Genomic DNA, 16557 nt, shown 5'->3' with positions numbered 1-16557 from the left:
ACTGGGGTGCCCAGGTGGCTGGGACTGTTCTTTCCCTGCCACCGTCCCATGCCCCACTCCCAGGAACAACCCCTGCTGCAATCCTGGCCACCGCGGGCGGTCAGTAGCGCGGGCAGGACGGACCGACCCCTCCTGGGAAGGGCACTTACACCACCTGCCCCCTGTTTTCCCTGGGGCAGCCCACGTCCTCCTTGCAGCCCCCCATCCTGGCCCAGTGGCCGGTGAGTACCGTACCTGCATGAGCACCGCTCCGACGGTGAATCTCCCCATGTCGAACTGGTTCCCGATGGATCGGTAGCTATCCGGCATGGAAAGCTTTCAGAGGGCAATGGCCTCCCGCTTGTGGAGGGGAATGGCGGGCCTCATGCGTGTGTCCCGTCGCTGCAGACCAGGGGCGAGCCACTCGCAGAGCTACAGGAAGGTGTCCTTCTTCATCCTGAAGTTCTGGGTCTACTGTTGGTCTCCCCAGCGCTTCAGGATGATGTGGTCCCACCAGTCGCTGCTGGTATCCAGACTCCAGATGCAACGGGGCACACTGATGTCCAGGCGCCGCTCCTCCAGGGCCCCCAGAGGGGGCAGGGGGAAGGTCAGGGGGCTGGTCTGCAGCAGAAGGTGCCAGGCAGCCTCCAGCAATTGCTGCCAGGCTTGCAGCAAGACGTTTAACATGAGCACCAGAGTGCCCAGGGCAGCTCTGGCTCCATGGTGCCGAGTGCTGCGGTGCCCCAAAGGAGAGTGACCGAAGCAGGCGGAGACGAAAATGCTTTGCTGTCCCTCGGTGAGGTTGGCAAGCAAGCGGGAAAGCTGAGAACTGGCTGTCCAGGGGGGTCCCTTTAAGCACGAGCCTCAGATAGCCTCAGACAGCAGACACACAAAGCAATTACTGACCTGATGCCCTGCTGGAACTGGTTTCAGCTGCCCTTAAATGTGACCCAGCATCCAATCAGTGTGGACATGCTATTTCGAAATAGCAAAACGCAATTTCGAATTAGTTTTTGGGTCTAGATGCGTTATTTCAAATTATCTTATTTCAAATTAACTAATTCGAAATAAGTTAATTCGAAATAGCGCTGTAGTGTAGACATACCCTGAGTTCCCTTGGCCAACCATGGAATGGAGGAGGACAGTGTGACCTGGGTGGGAAGAGGGGATGGGTGGGTGGATGAAAGCATGTATATGGCCATGGAAGGATGGGTGGCTGGAGAGTTGTGTATGGAGCTGGATGGAGGGTGGGGGTGGCTGGAGAGGTGTGTGTTTGGGGGCATGGAGGGGTGGCTGCAGAGGTGTGTAGGGGGATGTGTGGGTGGGTGGTGGGTTAGATCACATGAGTTTCCCAGCATCTGTCACCAGGTGTGCTAGTCATGCCACTGAGCCCACCAACCTGCCCTCTGGGGTGCCCCACCACCCAATCCCGCTGGGCCAGAAGCTCTGATCGTCCCCAGCCAAGGCACAGAGTTGGGGTAACAGCCCCCCAGCAGAGCAACACAGACAATAAACCAGCTCAGCTCTGGCAGGACTCAGCGATAAGGCCTTTGACAGCACCCAGGAACACAGCCCCAAAGAGGACCAACCCCCCAAATAAATCCATCTTACTCTGCATGAAATCTGTACACGCAGAAAGCTTATGAGTTCTCCCTCTTTTATCAATGAAAGAGAGATATGCACACTGGTTGCTCCCCACCAGGTAACAATTACTTACACTGAGCTTGATAATAAACAAACGTGTTTGTATTTAGTACAAACAGTAGGATTTAAGTGTTTGCAAGTGAAAACAGACAGATCAAAGTAAATTACGAAGCCAAAATAAACAAAACACGTCAGCAAACCCTAATAGAGTAAGAAACTTGTTCCCTGCATATTCTTACCCTAACAGTTGATCTAATCATCTCTTTCACAAGCTAGGCAGCCTCCTAGCTTGGGCCTGATCCTCCCCCCTCTTCAGTCTTAGATGTTTCCTATAGGCATCTTGGATGGTAAGTGGGGTGTCTCCTTCTGTCTGGACATGTCCCCCTCTTGTTTGGCTTCCCATCTTCATATCCCAAGGCAGGAATTCCTTGTGTTCAGTTCAAATTTCTCTCACCTTGAATGGAAAAGTACCAGATCCAAAATGGGTTCCTACATCAAGTGGCCTGGCTTCATGTCCTGGCAGAACCACCCACAGACTTCCAGGAAAACCAAAACCATTCACAGATTGTTACCTTGAGCCCCAGGACATTGTGTTTCCGGAGTACCAGGAGCAGCCCCCATGGGCACGTTTAGAATGATGAACAGATCCACTCTTCATGTTTCTAACTTCCACAAGGACACCAGACTCTACCCAGCCACCAGGCTGCTGCTGGAGTCAGGCTGTCACGAGGAAATGCACCAGGTTGGCGTGGCCATGGCACTAGCGTATCTATGCTCCTGGGAAGCAACTGGAGATGGTTGGAGGCTTTGTGTGAATGGGGAGGCCAATTGCTGGTGGAAGGAAATCCAAGACCATGTCGGCAGTGGGATTTGGGCTAGAGGGAGACCAAAGGGAGGGAGGGAGAACTCCAGCTGGAAGATCCTGACCCACCTCCCAACAAGACGGAGAGGGCGGGTGGAGCCAAGTTAGTGGCTTATGGAGATTTTGTGAGAGAGCAGAAAGAAGACCCAACACTACGGCAAGTCTGGGAATGAGTGAATGACCCCAAAGATGAAGGGAGCCTTTAGGATTGAATAGCCGCTTTGAAGTCCACAACAACCAATTATACCATGTGACCAGGCACCTGCAAACCCAAGAGAGGCACCAACAGTGACTGGTATCCTGAAGACTCAGATGGAATCTGCTGCCTTCAACCCACTCAGCACCCTGGCTGGGTATCTCGGGCGAGAGAAGACGTTACAGTGGGGGGCTATGTAGACTTAGGCTATGTCTACACTGGTGGCTTCTTGCGCAAGAACATCTTACGCAAGGGTTCTTGTGCAAGAAGTCTTGCGCAAGAACACGTCCACACTGCCATGTGCGAGATGTGCTTTTGTGCAAAAGCATCCACGGCAGTGTGGTCGCTCTTTTGCGCAGCCATGGGATCAAACTACCGACCTTCAGACCAGGGACTGAATCCCCATGATTGCTGCCCTCGTCCAAGTCCACGTTGTGAGCCAAATGGCAAAGCCCATTGGAAGTGACCTGAAGGATAGGACTGGTAAACTATGAGTGTACTCAGAGACCCAAGTCCGCCATGTAACCGCTCAAAGGCCTGTAAGGCCAGGGAAAGTTTGTTAATTGCCCCCTACCTCTCTGAACCAGAACTGGGGTCTATATCATTAGACCCATTAGATCCAACTCCCATGTCAATTGGACGTGAGCTCAATGGAAAGTAGCAGCCGCGGATGTGACAACTGGTCCAGTCCTTTCCAGCTGTGCTATCGTCCTTCCCTGGATGAACCTAGCCCACCATCCCACAGCCACCAGCCTGGGGCAGAGGGTCCAAGAACCACGCTCAGTCCCTTCCCAAGAAGATGTGAGGAGCTGTCCAAGAGGAGCACAAAGCAAAGCCGGGCCTGGAGGAGTGGAGGGGACCCATTGTCCTCATCCAAAAGCTCAATGGGTCAATGAAATTCTGCATTGACTTTTGGAAAGTCAGTGCTGTCTCTCATGCGTCGATACTCACCCGAGGCTCTGAGTGGATGAGCTGCCCAGACGTCGAGGAAATTGGTATCCACACTGGACTGGAGAAAAGGATACTGGCGCATTCCCCTGACCATAGAGAAAACAGCCTGGGCCATGCCTTTCCCAGGTTATAGCCACGCCATTCGGGCGAAACGGGGCCACTGCGACTTTCCAACAGCTAGTGGCCCAGCTGCGATGACCTCATGACCAGTATGTGCTGGCTTTGCAATTTGCAGTACGAGCGGGGAAGATCGTCTATGACGCTTCACCGCAAACACTCGGGGAGCCAAGCCAGTCGTGAACCTGGCTAAATGTTTCCTACAGCAAAGGGAGGTGACCTACCTACGGTGCTCACCGGGACGGGGTCCGTTACGCCTGCTCGTGAAGGAGATCCAAACCCTGAGATGCCCTCAGACCGTGACGGTCAAGAGGCAGGTGAGGCACTCTCTGATATAGGTGTGTTGTTGCTTGTGTTCCTCACTCTGGCTACGTCCCTCACAAAAAACTCCCAGGCGCGGAAAACACCGTGGTCGCACGAGTGCGAAAAGGCCCTGGAAGTCTGCATGGCTGGGCGACCTTTGTGCTGTTGGGACTTCTTGAGGCGATTTATACTCCCGAGCGACGTCTCAGGGGTGGGCCTCCGAGGGCGCCGTCCCCAGCCTAGGATGGGGAGACACACCCCATATTTTACTTCAGCAGGACGTTGTACCCCCCTGAAATGACATTCTACCATCAAAAAAGGGGCCCCGACTGTCAAGCAGGCAGTTGAAACCTCATGGTGTTGTCTGCTGGGAAGCCCTTTCCAGCTCACCATCGGCCCCGCACTCCTTCGGCGCATGAACTCCCCAGAGCACATCACAGGGCAGTGCCAGGGTGGTGAGGTGGCACCTCTCTGGCACCAGCTCTATGCGTGCCTGGCCCTTCATCATCCAGGAATGCTGATTTCTCCTCCTGAGGGGGAGGGGCTGACTTTGGGCCCTGTCCGGAGGGGAGGATGTGCAACGGGGTGTATATACCCAACACTGGTGGGGGGGGGGACACAATCACGTTGGGCAGAGGAGCCCCCCTCAGCCCCACCCTAGTTTTGCATCCTCTTAGTGGAGGAGGCGGCTCCAAGCAACAGGCCGGTTCAGACAGGGTCGGCCGAGGAGCAGAACGTGCGCTGCTGGGGAAGAACCGTCTGCTCACCGGACGGCTGAAGAGGGAATCTCAGCCTATGCCACCAAGGCCCCCCGGCCCCGGAGTCTGTGCAGAGAGGCCAAGCTGCTGCCCGGGGTGGGGAGGACGAGCCCTTGGGAGGCTCGAGGGTAGGACGTGTCGCTGGGAATGGGCTGAGAGCCAACATGGGAATCCTTCACCAGGAGGCGACCGGTGTCCAAGGCCCTGGGTCGGAACCAGAGCTCCATTTGTGATGAGAGGCGCCGAGGCTCCAGCAATTAGGTGCTGGGGCCAAGCAATGGTTTTGTTTTCATACAAATTCTGGGGCGGGGGCTAGGAACAGCCAGACCCAGAGGGGCCAGGGCTAGGAACAGCCAGGCCTGGAGGTGCTGGGGGCTCTGAATTGCCAGACCCAGAGGGGCCAGGGCTAGGAACAGCCAGACCTGGAGGTGCTGGGGGCTCTGAATTGCCAGACCCAGGGTACGTCTACACTACAGCGCTAGTTCGAACTAACTTAGTTCGAATTAGTTAATTCGAACTAAGCTAGTTCGAACTAACGCATCTAGAACTAAAAACTAGTTCGAACTAGCGTTTTGCTAGTTCGAACTAGTAAGTCCACATTGAGTGGACTCTGAACAGGGCTTAAGGATGGCCGGAAGCAGTGCCGGCAGGGCATAAAAGGAGGACTTAGAGCATGGAGATGCTGTCTCAGGCTAGCCGAGGGCTGCGCTTAAAGGGTCCCGACCCCCACCCCGGACACACAGTTCTAAGGGGTGCCCCGCTTGCAAAGAAGTTCTGGCTTGGAGTGCCCTGAGTGCCCACACTGGGCACATCACACCACTCGGCCATCAGCCCGGCTGCACTTGCCGCAGGCTGCCATCTGGGGAGAGGGAGTAATTGGGGGGCTGCAGGAGAGCTTCCACCCCCAGAAGCCCGCAGAGCCAGCCCAGTCCTCCCCATCGGGGGCTCGTACCCCATTCCTCCCTCACCTCCTTCCACTTACCCTTCCCTAGCCCCTCTTCTTATTGATGTACAAAATAAAGATAACGTTTCTTCCAACATTGACTCTGTCTTTATTGAAAAAAACTGGGGGACACTGGGAAAAGGAGGTGGGAGAGGGGAAGAGAAAGGCTGGGAGAGGGGAGGGCAACTAACATGATCAGGGGTTGGGAACAGGTCCCAGATGAAGAAAGGCTACAGAGACTGGGACTGTTCAGCTTAGAAAAGAGGAGATGGAGGGGGGACAGGATAGAGGTCTCTAAAAGCAGGGGTTGGGTGGAGAGGGTGCATTCAGAAAAGTTCTTCATGAGTTCCCATAAAGAAGGACTAGAGGACACCAAAGGAAAGGAATGGGTAGCAGGCTTCAAACTAGTAAGAGAAAGTTGTTCTTCTTGACAAAGCAAATAGTTAACCTGTGGAACTCCTTGCTGCAGGAGGCTGTGAAGGCTACAACTAGAACAGAGTTTAAAGGGAAGTGAGATAAAGTGATGGAGGTTGGGTCCATGGAGTCCTATTAGCCAGGAGGTAGGAGTGGTGTCCCTGCCCAAAGTTTGTGGAAGGCTGGAGAGGGATGGCACGAGACAAATGGCTTGGTCATTGTCTTCAGTCCATCCCCTCCAGGGTCCCTAGGGTTGGCCGCTGTTGGCAGACAGGCTACTGGGCTAGATGGACCTTTGGTCTGACCCAGTACGGCCATTGTAAGCTCAGGGCTCAGTGTCGGGGGTCTCAGTGGACCCCCTTGATTTTCATGCACACCTGGTCCTGGGTGGCCAGGCTGGCAGCTCTCCTGCCCTAGACGGCCACTTTCCTGTGCCTAGTGCGGAGATTGTGGACGAGGTCCACGATGTCCGCACTAGCCCAGGAAGGTGCCCGCCTCTTGCGGGCCAGGGCAAGCTCCCGGGAGCCGCCAGCCTGGTCCCGGCAAGAGGGGGTGGGCTGGGGGGCATCGGGTGGGTGGCTCTGTGCCGTGCCAGGGGCAGGGTCTGCTAGCTGGGGCTGGCAGGCTTGCACCTGGCACGGGCTCCGTAGCCAGCCCGTGCCCCTTTAGAGGGGCCGGGGCCGGGAGGGGGGCATAGAGTTTCCCTGGTGTTGGCCAGAGTGGCCACCAGGGAAACCTGGGGAGGGCTAGCCTCCCACTAGTTCGAACTAAAGGGCTACACAGCCCTTAGTTCGAACTAGCTAGTTCGAACTAGGCGTTAGTCCTCGTAAAATGAGGTTTACCTAGTTCGAACTAAGCGCTCCGCTAGTTCGATTCAAATTCGAACTAGCGGAGCGCTAGTGTAGCGCATAGGAAAGTTAGTTCGAACTAACGTCCGTTAGTTCGAACTAACTTTCTAGTGTAGACATACCCCCAGAGGGGCCAGGGCTAGGAACGGCCAGGCCTGGAGGTGCTGGAGGCTCTGAATTGCCAGACCCAGAGGGGCCAGGGCTAGGAACAGCCAGGCCTGGAGGTGTTGGAGGCTCTGAATTGCCAGACCCAGAGGGGCCAGGGCTAGGAACAGCCAGGCCCGCGGTGTGGGGGCTCAGCTGCGCCAAGCCCAGCCCAAATTAAGCTTGGGTTAGAAGCCAGTGGAGTATTCTACCCCCACCCAGCACTAGCCACTCCACGAGGGATGTTAAATGTAGACGAATTAACTAATCGAATAGTCCGTGGGATTTCCATCGACTCTTTGATTAGTTGATAAGGGCGCCCTGCCGGGCTCTTGCTACAGTTCAAAAGCAGAAGTCCCACAGGGAGCGTGGGGCCGGCCGGGGTCTCCCGGCCCTGGCAGAAGTGGCCTCTACCCCCCCTGCCGCCCGCAGAGATAGTGCTGGGGGGAACCAGCTTTTAAGCCGGCTTTCCCCCCCCCCCGCGCCGGCTCCTGCTCCCCCCCACTTCGCTGCCCCTCTCTGATAGAGGCAGCACGGGGGAGGGGGAAGCGACTAGGCGCATCGCTAGTCGACTGTCCAATAAGCTGCTGCTTATCAGATAATCAACTCGTCGACTAGTCGCTTCCATCCCTACACTCCACTAGGCATTACTGCCGGGGATCATTGATCTGCACTGCTCCGCCTTGTCCCCAGGGCTGGACCGCCAGCCCACCAGCCTAGCCAGGAGGCTCAGGGTTATACATTTGTCCTGCCAGGTGGGCTGGGAGCAAAGGTCCAGCAGGCAAACAAGGGCAGCTCTGAGGACTTTTTGCCACCTGGTGGCCCTATAAGAAGAGGCGCCTCAGTGGGCCGTGTCTGGTCCGATGTCGTGCCATAAAAATGGGGCAACAACTTCGTCATACAGTGCCCTGTGACAGCCCCTGAGAGCAACTGGGCATGGGGGGGAGGAGCAAGGGTCTGCAACAGTGTATGTGTGTGTCTGTGTGTGCGCGTGCGTGAGTGTACATGCTGGGTGTATGTATGTGTGTGTTTGTGTTGTGTGTATGGGTATGTGTGTTCTGTGTGCATGTGCCAGTGTGTGTGCGTGTGTGTGTGCATGTTGTGTATGTATGTATGTGTGTGTTATAGGTGCATATATAAATGTGTGTGTGTGCATATCATGTGGATGAGTGCGTGTGAGTGCTGTAGGCGCCTGTTGTGTGTGTGCTGTGTGTGCAGCTTGTGTATGTATAAGTGTGTGTGCCTGTCATGTGCATGAGTGTGTGAATGCGTGTTGTGTGTGCTGTGTGCATGCCATGTGAGTGAGTGCCGTGTGTGCATGCTGTCTGGGTGTGCCTGTCGTGTGTGTATGACTGCGTGCGTGTCTGCTGGGTGTGCGTGTTGTCTCTGTGCTGGGTGTGCGTGTGTGTGTGCTGGGTGTGCGTGTTGCCTCTGTGCTGGGTGTGCGTGTTGTCTCTGTGTGCTGGCTAAGTGCTCATTCCAACATCTGTTTCCTGAAAGGGGGCAGAGGGGGGCGGAGCAGGGGAGAGGGACGAGGGGAGAGGAGGGGGAGGAGAGGAAGTGCCTTGGAGTGTCCCGGCAGGGCTGTCATGCTGCTGACGGTCTAGTGCCAGCAGCCCGGCTCCTGAGCTGGTGACCTAAGGTGAGTCTCCCCATTCACCTGCTCTGCCAGGCCACCCCCCAGCCGGCCAGAGATTTGTGGGGGGAGGGGCCAGCACAGGGAGGCCCCTGGCTAGCCGGCCGGCCAGATGGGCTGTCATTGTCCCTTCTGCTGCTCCACTGCTTGGCACCCTCCAGCCACCTCCCCAGCTCTCCCAGACAGGCACCTGGGGAGCACAGGGCTGGGAGGCGCAGGGGCAGGCGAGGCTATGGGAACTCAGGCTGTGTCTACACTCCAGACCTTCCAGTGGCACAGGGCCAGCTGCAAACGTCTCCCGCGTAGCCGTGCTCTGCCTGTGGGAGAGTGTCGGAATGACACCCATGGAGCGGCGGTAGCGATGTCACCCGGACAGTGTCTTCTGCTGTTTGTGCTGTTCACACCGGCACTTTGCTGGTGAAATGGATGTCGGTCGGGGGGTGCGTGTGTGTGTTTGGTTAGGGCCACAAAAGTTGTGTGGACCAAAGTGCTAGTGCAGACATAGCCTAAGAGAAAACAGATGCACCGTGTAGGGGGAGGGGTGGGTGGCTCTGGCTCCTACTAAGAATAAGTGACTCAGATCGGGGGTGTGGAGTGTGGGGAGATAAAAGGGGCGAGAGCTGGAGGCGTTACAGCTCAGGAATAGGCCAGATAAGTGGGGATGGGGCCAGTGAGAGGGGAGAACTGAGAAAGAAAGAAAGAAAGAAAGAAAGAAAGAAAGAAAGAAAGAAAGTGTTGTGCAGGGGATAGATAGATATGGTGTAAGCAGATAGATTCATAGATGTGTGTGTATGAGGCTGGGTGGATGCATGGCTACATGGTGTGTTGCACGTGGATGAATGCCTAGGTGCGGTGTTGCAGAAGGACAGATAGAGTGGGGTGTTGCGGGCGGATGGCTAGGCGGGGTGTTGCAGAAGGACAGGTACAGTGGGGTGTTGCAGGCAGATGGCTAGGTGGGGTGTTGCAGAAGGACAGTTACAGTGGTGTTTTGCAGGCGGATGGCTAGGCGGGGTGTTGCAGAAGGACAGGTACAGTGGTGTGTTGCGGGCAGATGGCTAGGCGGGGTGCTGCAGAAGGACAGGTACAGTGGGGTGTTGCGGGCGGATGGCTAGGTGGGGTGTTGCAGAAGGACAGGTACAGTGGGGTGTTGCGGGCGGACGGCTAGGCGGGGTGTTGCAGAAGGACAGGTACAGTGGGGTGTTGCGGGCGGATGGCTAGGCGGGGTGTTGCAGAAGGACAGGTACAGTGGGGTGTTGCGGGCGGATGGCTAGGCAGGGTGTTGCAGAAGGACAGGTACTGTGGGGTGTTGCGGGCGGATGGCTAGGCGGGGTGTTGCAGAAGGACAGGTACTGTGGGGTGTTGCGGGCGGACGGCTAGGCGGGGTGTTGCAGAAGGACAGGTACAGTGGGGTGTTGCGGGCGGATGGCTAGGCGGGGTGCATGCAGATAGCTCGTTGCCAGTTGTGCATGGAGCAGGAAGGGAGCCATTCTGTGGAGGGAGGCTGTGGTGATGGGAGGTGGGGGCACTGTGGTGTTTGTACGTGAGCCGGACAGTGGGAGCGACGCTGAGGGAGAGCTGTATTGCAGGTGGGGCAGGGCAGTTTGGCTGCTGGCCTTGGTCAGTTCCTTGGGGCTGTCATGCTCCCAGCCCCCACCCTGGGACACTGGTTGACCATGTGCCTCAGGCAGGGCACATGGGGATGGGGCGGTTGGGAACGCAGACTCTCTGGCAGTGTCTGTTCTAGCTTGGAGCATGTGGCCGGGGGAGAAAGCAGCGATGCCTAGTGACCTGCCCAGGGAGGGGCGGCTGGCAGCCAGCTGTTCCCGACGCTGCCATTGCTCCCCCCGGTGCCTGGTGTGGTCTGGGCGTGTCTGCCCGTGCGGGAGGCTGCAGCTTGCAGGGAAAGCCGGTGTGTGTGCTGTGAGTTGTGTGAGCATTCACCCCGGGGGAGAACCGAGCTTACAGCAAACAAAGAATCCCGGATGCACACGCTGCATGGAGGTTGGGCTGCACAAGTGACATGTCGCACGTATGTTGCACGGGGTGGTGTTAGGCATGGCTGGTGTGCTACACTCACAGATTCCAACGCAGAAGGGACCCTTGTGATCAGTCGGTCTGACATCCTGGATATCACCAGCTGGAGACCTACCCCCAAAGTTTTCCCAGAGCAGAGCTGGGAGAAAGCCAGCCCCTCCTGCCTGAAAAACGTCAGCAATGGAGAATTCACTGCTGCTCTTGTTTGATAGACACTCTCGCTCTGCATTGCACAGCTGTTGAGTATACACAGGGAGTACAGTTGCCATGTTACACATGCGTGTGACATTGCACGCACATTTCACAAAGGAGGGTTGCATGTACTGCAGGGGGCGTGTCACACACACGGCCTGGTTGTCATCATGTCGCACATATCCCTGTGGCACATTGCACATACACTGCACGACTGTTGTGTGGCACACATGCTAACAGGACTTCATTGCGCAGGCGTGACACCTGACACGCACAGCCATCTTGTCGGACAGGTGTGAGAGTTCACACGCTGCATAGCAGCCACTCTGATACATGTGTGACACGAGACGGGTGCTGCACGGCTGTTGTGTCTGTCACATGCATGATGCTGTGCAGCAGTTGTATCACATACATGCATGACACCTCCCACAATGCTGAACGGCACCACACACGTAGGCATGACAGTGCCCACAGGACGCATGGGCGCACGGGGCTCTGGCCTTCATTACCAGGCAGCCTGGCACGAGACAGTTCTTAGTTGTGCCTCAGTTTCCCCTTCAGGGAGTTGGGGAGCAGGAATGTACCCAGGGGATGGGGCTCCATGCACTGGGGGAGGGGGAGCGCCTGGCGAGTGGCATGTGGTGCTGCCATAGAAATGCAGATGATTATTTATAACTTCCCACCACCCACAGCTGAGAAGAACAGGCTTCAGTACAGCAACGTGCCATTACTGACTCACCAGTGCACCTCCAGCCTGGGGCCAGAGCTGGGGAAGGCTGTCACCTAGGGGCTGGGACTCTATCTATCTATCTATCTATCTATCTATCTATCTATCTATCTATCTATCTATCTATCCCCATACACCCCATCTATCTATCTATCTATCTATCTATCTATCTATCTATCTATCTATCTATCTATCTATCTATCTATCTATCTATCTATCTATCCCCATACACCCCATCTCTCTCTCTCTCTCTCTCTCTCTCTCTCTCTCTATCTCCATACACCCCCTCTATCCATCTATCTATATATCTTATTCCCATTTTCTCTCTCTCTCCTTCTCTCTCTGGGTATGTCTAGACTACAGGCCTCTGCCGACAGAGGCATGTAAAATAGGCTACCCGACATAGTCAATGAAGCGGGGATTTAAATAACCCCGGCTTCATTACAATAAAAATGGCTGCCGCGCCGTGCGGGCTCAGCTGATCGTTGGCACAGCATGGCAGTCAAGACGCGGATCGGTCGACAGGGGAAGCCTTTGTCGACTTCTCCCTTATGCCTTGTGAAATGAGGTTTACAGGAGCGGTCGACAAAGCCTTCCCCTGTCGACCGATCCGCGTCTTGACTCACGCGCTGTGCCGACGATCAGCTGAGCCGGCACAGTGCGGCGGCCATTTTTATTTTAATGAAGCCGGGGATATTTAAATCCCCACTTCATTGCCTATGTCGGGTAGCCTATTTTACATGCCTCTGTCGGCAGAGGCGTGTAGTCTAGAGACATACCCTCTCTGTCTACCATCAGAATACACGTCTCCTCCTACCCTGTGGTGTATATGCTGTGGTGTATGTGGTGTATATGCTGTGGTCAGACAACATGGCAGTGAGCCTCAGAAGAAGGGAGGAAGTTAGACGGGAAGACAGAGGAGTGGATAGGCTGGGTAGAGGCTAGGTAGCGGTTGAGTGTGTGCGGGTTGGAAGGTGCAGATGGGACAAGCAAATAGAAGGCTGGAAAGGTAACTGGCAGTGTTCCCTGTAAGCTGAGGGCTTGTGCGGCCGCCCAGAAGAGATACAGGTGCCTCCCAGCTGGTGGTGCACATCTGCACATGCCTTAGGGCACATAACAATATTTATTCTGCACATGGACACATTGGTAGGGGGTGCCTGTGGCAGAGGCAGAGGGTGAGGCGATGGGTGGGTGGGTAGCAGGGCATCTCGTGACCCCTTACCTTGGGACTATGGAAAGATATTCCAGCCCCACCCTACTGTGCCCCTGCCCCTTTGAGTCGGCCCCGGGCTCTGCTGGCACCAACAGCTCATTTCCCGACGGGCCGCATGCTGATGGCGCTGGTGGTCGGTGTGTTCGTACCCTGTTGCTACATCACATGAGCTCCCAGCAGGGACCACAAACTGCACCCTATGGGCTGCCCTGCCTGGATCTTCCTGGTCACAGCCCTGCTGGCAGATTCAGGGGGGAAAATTGGTTGGGCTCTGAGGGATCTAGCACTTGGCTGCTGTTTCTATTTCAGAAGCACGCAGAGATCAGGGCCCTGTGGGATCGGGTGCTGCCCAGACACAATGAGAGACAGGCCCTGTCCCAGCTGAGATCAAGGCCCTGTGGGATCCGGTGCTGTCCAGACACAGCGAGAGACAGGCTCTGCCCGCAAAGGCCTCACATTCCCAATAGCCAAGGCAGATGGGGAAACTGAGGCACAGAGCAGCACCGTGACTTGCCATGGTCATCCAGCAGAGGCAGGGCTAGAACCCAGCCTCCTGAGAGGCAGGCTGGTGATCTGTACCCTGGGGGTGTGTCTAGACTACATGCCTCCTTCGACGGAGGCATGTAGATTAGCCAGATCGGAAGAGGGAAATGAAGCCGCGATTAAAATAATCGCGGCTTCATTTAAATTTAAATGGCTGCCCCGATCTGCCGATCAGCTGTTTGTCGGCAGATCGGGGGAGTCTGGACGCGATGCCCCGACAAAGAAGCCTTTCTTCATCGACACAGGTAAGCCTCGTGAAACCAGGCTTACCTGTGTCGATGAAGAAAGGCTTCTTTGTCGGGGCATCGCGTCCAGACTCCCCCGATCTGCCGACAAACAGCTGATCGGCAGATCGGGGCAGCCATTTAAATTTAAATGAAGCCGCGATTATTTTAATCGCGGCTTCATTTCCCTCTTCCGATCTGGCTAATCTACATGCCTCCGTCGAAGGAGGCATGTAGTCTAGACACACCCTGGGTGTACTGCCTTAACTCCCAGCTCTGTCTCTACAGTCCCACTGGAGCCCCTACCCAGGTCACTCTACCCAGGCGCTGTAGGCCTGCAGCACCCTGTGGCTCCCTAGGGATGGATAAATCACTGTCCACAGCCCTGTCACGGGTGACCCCCGTGTCCTTCCTAGCTCAGCATGAAAATCCTGCTGACAGGACTGTCCTTGTCAGGCCCCAAGGTGCTGGCTCCTGCGCCCGGCCCCAGAGCACAGCCTGGCCAGGGGAGGAGCAGATTCTGGGCACTGCTGGGGGGCGGGGGAGGCAGGAAGTAACCCTACTGGCTCTCTCTCGACCCAGCCAGAGCACCCAACATAGGCCAGGCTGGGCCTGGAGGGGCGGAGACATGGAAGGGGAAGGAGCATGGGAGATCCCTGGAGAAGGTTTTATTGGTTCCCACGTCCCATATTTCCCCTCCACCCCGTTCCTTTGTGCTGAGCTCTACACCGATCCCCTACTGAGACCCCCCCAGTTCTGTGTGGGTGACAGCAAATGCAGGCATCCCTGCTGGGGGAGTGACACTGCTCTCCCTCCCAGCCTTCCTACTCAGTGTGGGGAGCTCTGGGATGGGGGAGTGGGAGGGGGCAGAGGCTCAACAGGAGGCGCTGTGCCGCAGGGAGGGGGCAGAGGCTCAGCAGGGGGTGCTGTGCTGCAGGGAGGGGATGGAGGCCCAGCAGGGGGTGCTGTGCCCCAGGGAGGGGACAGACCCACCAGAGGGCGCTGTGCTGCAGGGAGGGGACAGAGGCCCAGCAGGGGGCGCTGTGCCTCAGGGAGGGGACAGACCCACCAGGGGGCGCCGTGCCGCAGGGAGGGGACAGACCCAGCAGGGGGCGCTGTGCTGCAGGGAAGGGACAGAGGCCCAGCAGGGGGCGCTGTGCCTCAGGGAGGGGACAGACCCAGCAGGGGGTGCTGTGACTCAGGGAGGGGACAGGCCCAGCAGGGGGTGCTGTGCCTCAGGGAGGGGACAGACCCAGCAGGGGGCGCTGTGCCTCAGGGAGGGGACAGGCCCAGCAGGGGGTGCTGTGACTCAGGGAGGGGACAGACCCAGCAGGGGGTGCTGTGCCTCAGGGAGGGGACAGGCCCAGCAGGGGGCGCTGTGCCTCAGGGAGGGGACAGGCCCAGCAGGGGGTGCTGTGACTCAGGGAGGGGACAGACCCAGCAGGGGGTGCTGTGCCTCAGGGAGGGGACAGGCCCAGCAGGGGGTGCCGTGCTGCAGGGTGGGGACAGAGCCTCAGCAGGGGGTGCTCTCTCCACACAGCTAGTGCTGATCCCAATGCGAACAAGGTCTCTTGAACTTTCCAAAGATCAGTGGCATTTTTCAGCAGACCTCCCGCCATACGCTGGCCTGTCTCCCACAGGGTGCATTCCTTTGCCAAGCTCAATTTCCCCCCAATTCCAGCTGGGTACGTTATGGCCCCTCACCTCTTGGGCACTGCTTCAGAGCAGCTTCTGTGTCCCGGTCCAGAGGCAGCTGCACTGCTGTGCTGGGTGAGGAGCCCCTGCATAAACAGCTGCTGCGCCCCACCCCTGGCGTGATCGTCCTGCAGAGATGGGGGAGAGGTCACAGTATAAGCTGCTATGCCCCACCCCAGAGGTGGCTGCTCTGTAGTGCTGGGTGGGGGATCCTTGCGTGGAGATGAAGCGTGGCTGTTAAACAGCTGCCACTACTCTCCCCGTAGGCGGCCACCGCTTAGTGCTGGTCAAGAGAGTCATCTACAAACAGCTGCCACCTGCCCCCCCATAGCTGCCCTCCGGGCCCAGCCCAGTGAGGGGTGGCAGACTTGCAGAAACGTTGTGGAGCCTGGAATTTTGTGGTGCCCTTCTCTGTTCACTTTCTCGCACGGGTCACTCATGTCCCCTCTTAGCTGTCCCCGTCTTTTTAGGCTCTTCTTGCATGGAAGCCGTTCCATATCTGGGGTCATCTTTGTTGTCCTTCCCAGAACCTTTTCCAGTTCCTCTCCAGCACTTGGAGATGGGGCCACCAGACACAGTGTTCAAAGTGTGGGCACACCCCGAATTTACAAAGAATCACAGACCACTAAAACTGGAAGGGACCTTGAGAGGTCATCGAGTCCAGTCCCCTGCCCTCACGGCAGGACCAAGCACCATCTAGATCATCCCTGACAGGTGTGTATCTAACCTGTTCTTCAATATCTCCAGAGATGGAGATTCCACAACCTCCCTGGGCAATTTATTCCAGTGTTTAACCACCCTGACAGTTAGGAAGTTTTTCCTAATGTCCAACCTAAACCTCCCTTGCTACAGTTTAAGCCCATTGCTTCTTGTCCTATCCTCAGAGGCCAAGAACAGTTCCCCCCCACCCCCCACGTAACACACTTTTAGATACTTGAAAACTGCTACCATGTCCCCTCCCAGTCTTCTCTTTTCTAAACTAAACAAGCCCAGTTCTTTCAGTCTTCCTCATAGCTCATGTTTTTAAGACCTTTCATCATTTTTTGCTGCTCTTCTCTGGATCTTCTCCAACTTCTGTACATCTTTCTTGAAATGTGGTGCCCAGAACTGGACACAATACTCCAGCTGAGGCCT

General features: G+C 56.5%; 1 protein-coding gene across 6 annotated transcripts in view; it reads left to right on the top strand.

Moving 5' to 3' along the window:
- SLC43A3 (solute carrier family 43 member 3) overlaps positions 1–16557 on the top strand; it is a 62477-nt gene that overhangs the window by 16587 nt on the left and 29333 nt on the right. The window contains exon 1 of one of the 6 annotated variants that reach the window (XM_075928592.2): positions 8682–8801. The exons of the other annotated variants lie outside the window; for them this stretch is intronic. The gene's annotated coding sequence lies outside the window, so the exon portion shown is untranslated. Of the gene's footprint in view, positions 1–8681; positions 8802–16557 lie in introns of those variants that run through there. 6 annotated transcript variants of the gene reach the window in all.

This window comes from Pelodiscus sinensis, chromosome 5 (assembly GCF_052426305.1).
Source record: "Pelodiscus sinensis isolate ZL-2025 chromosome 5, ASM5242630v1, whole genome shotgun sequence".
Taxonomy (NCBI): Eukaryota; Metazoa; Chordata; order Testudines; family Trionychidae; genus Pelodiscus; species Pelodiscus sinensis.
The sequence above is the reverse complement of the archived record's forward strand: the minus strand, read 5'-3'. Positions and strand labels throughout refer to the sequence as shown.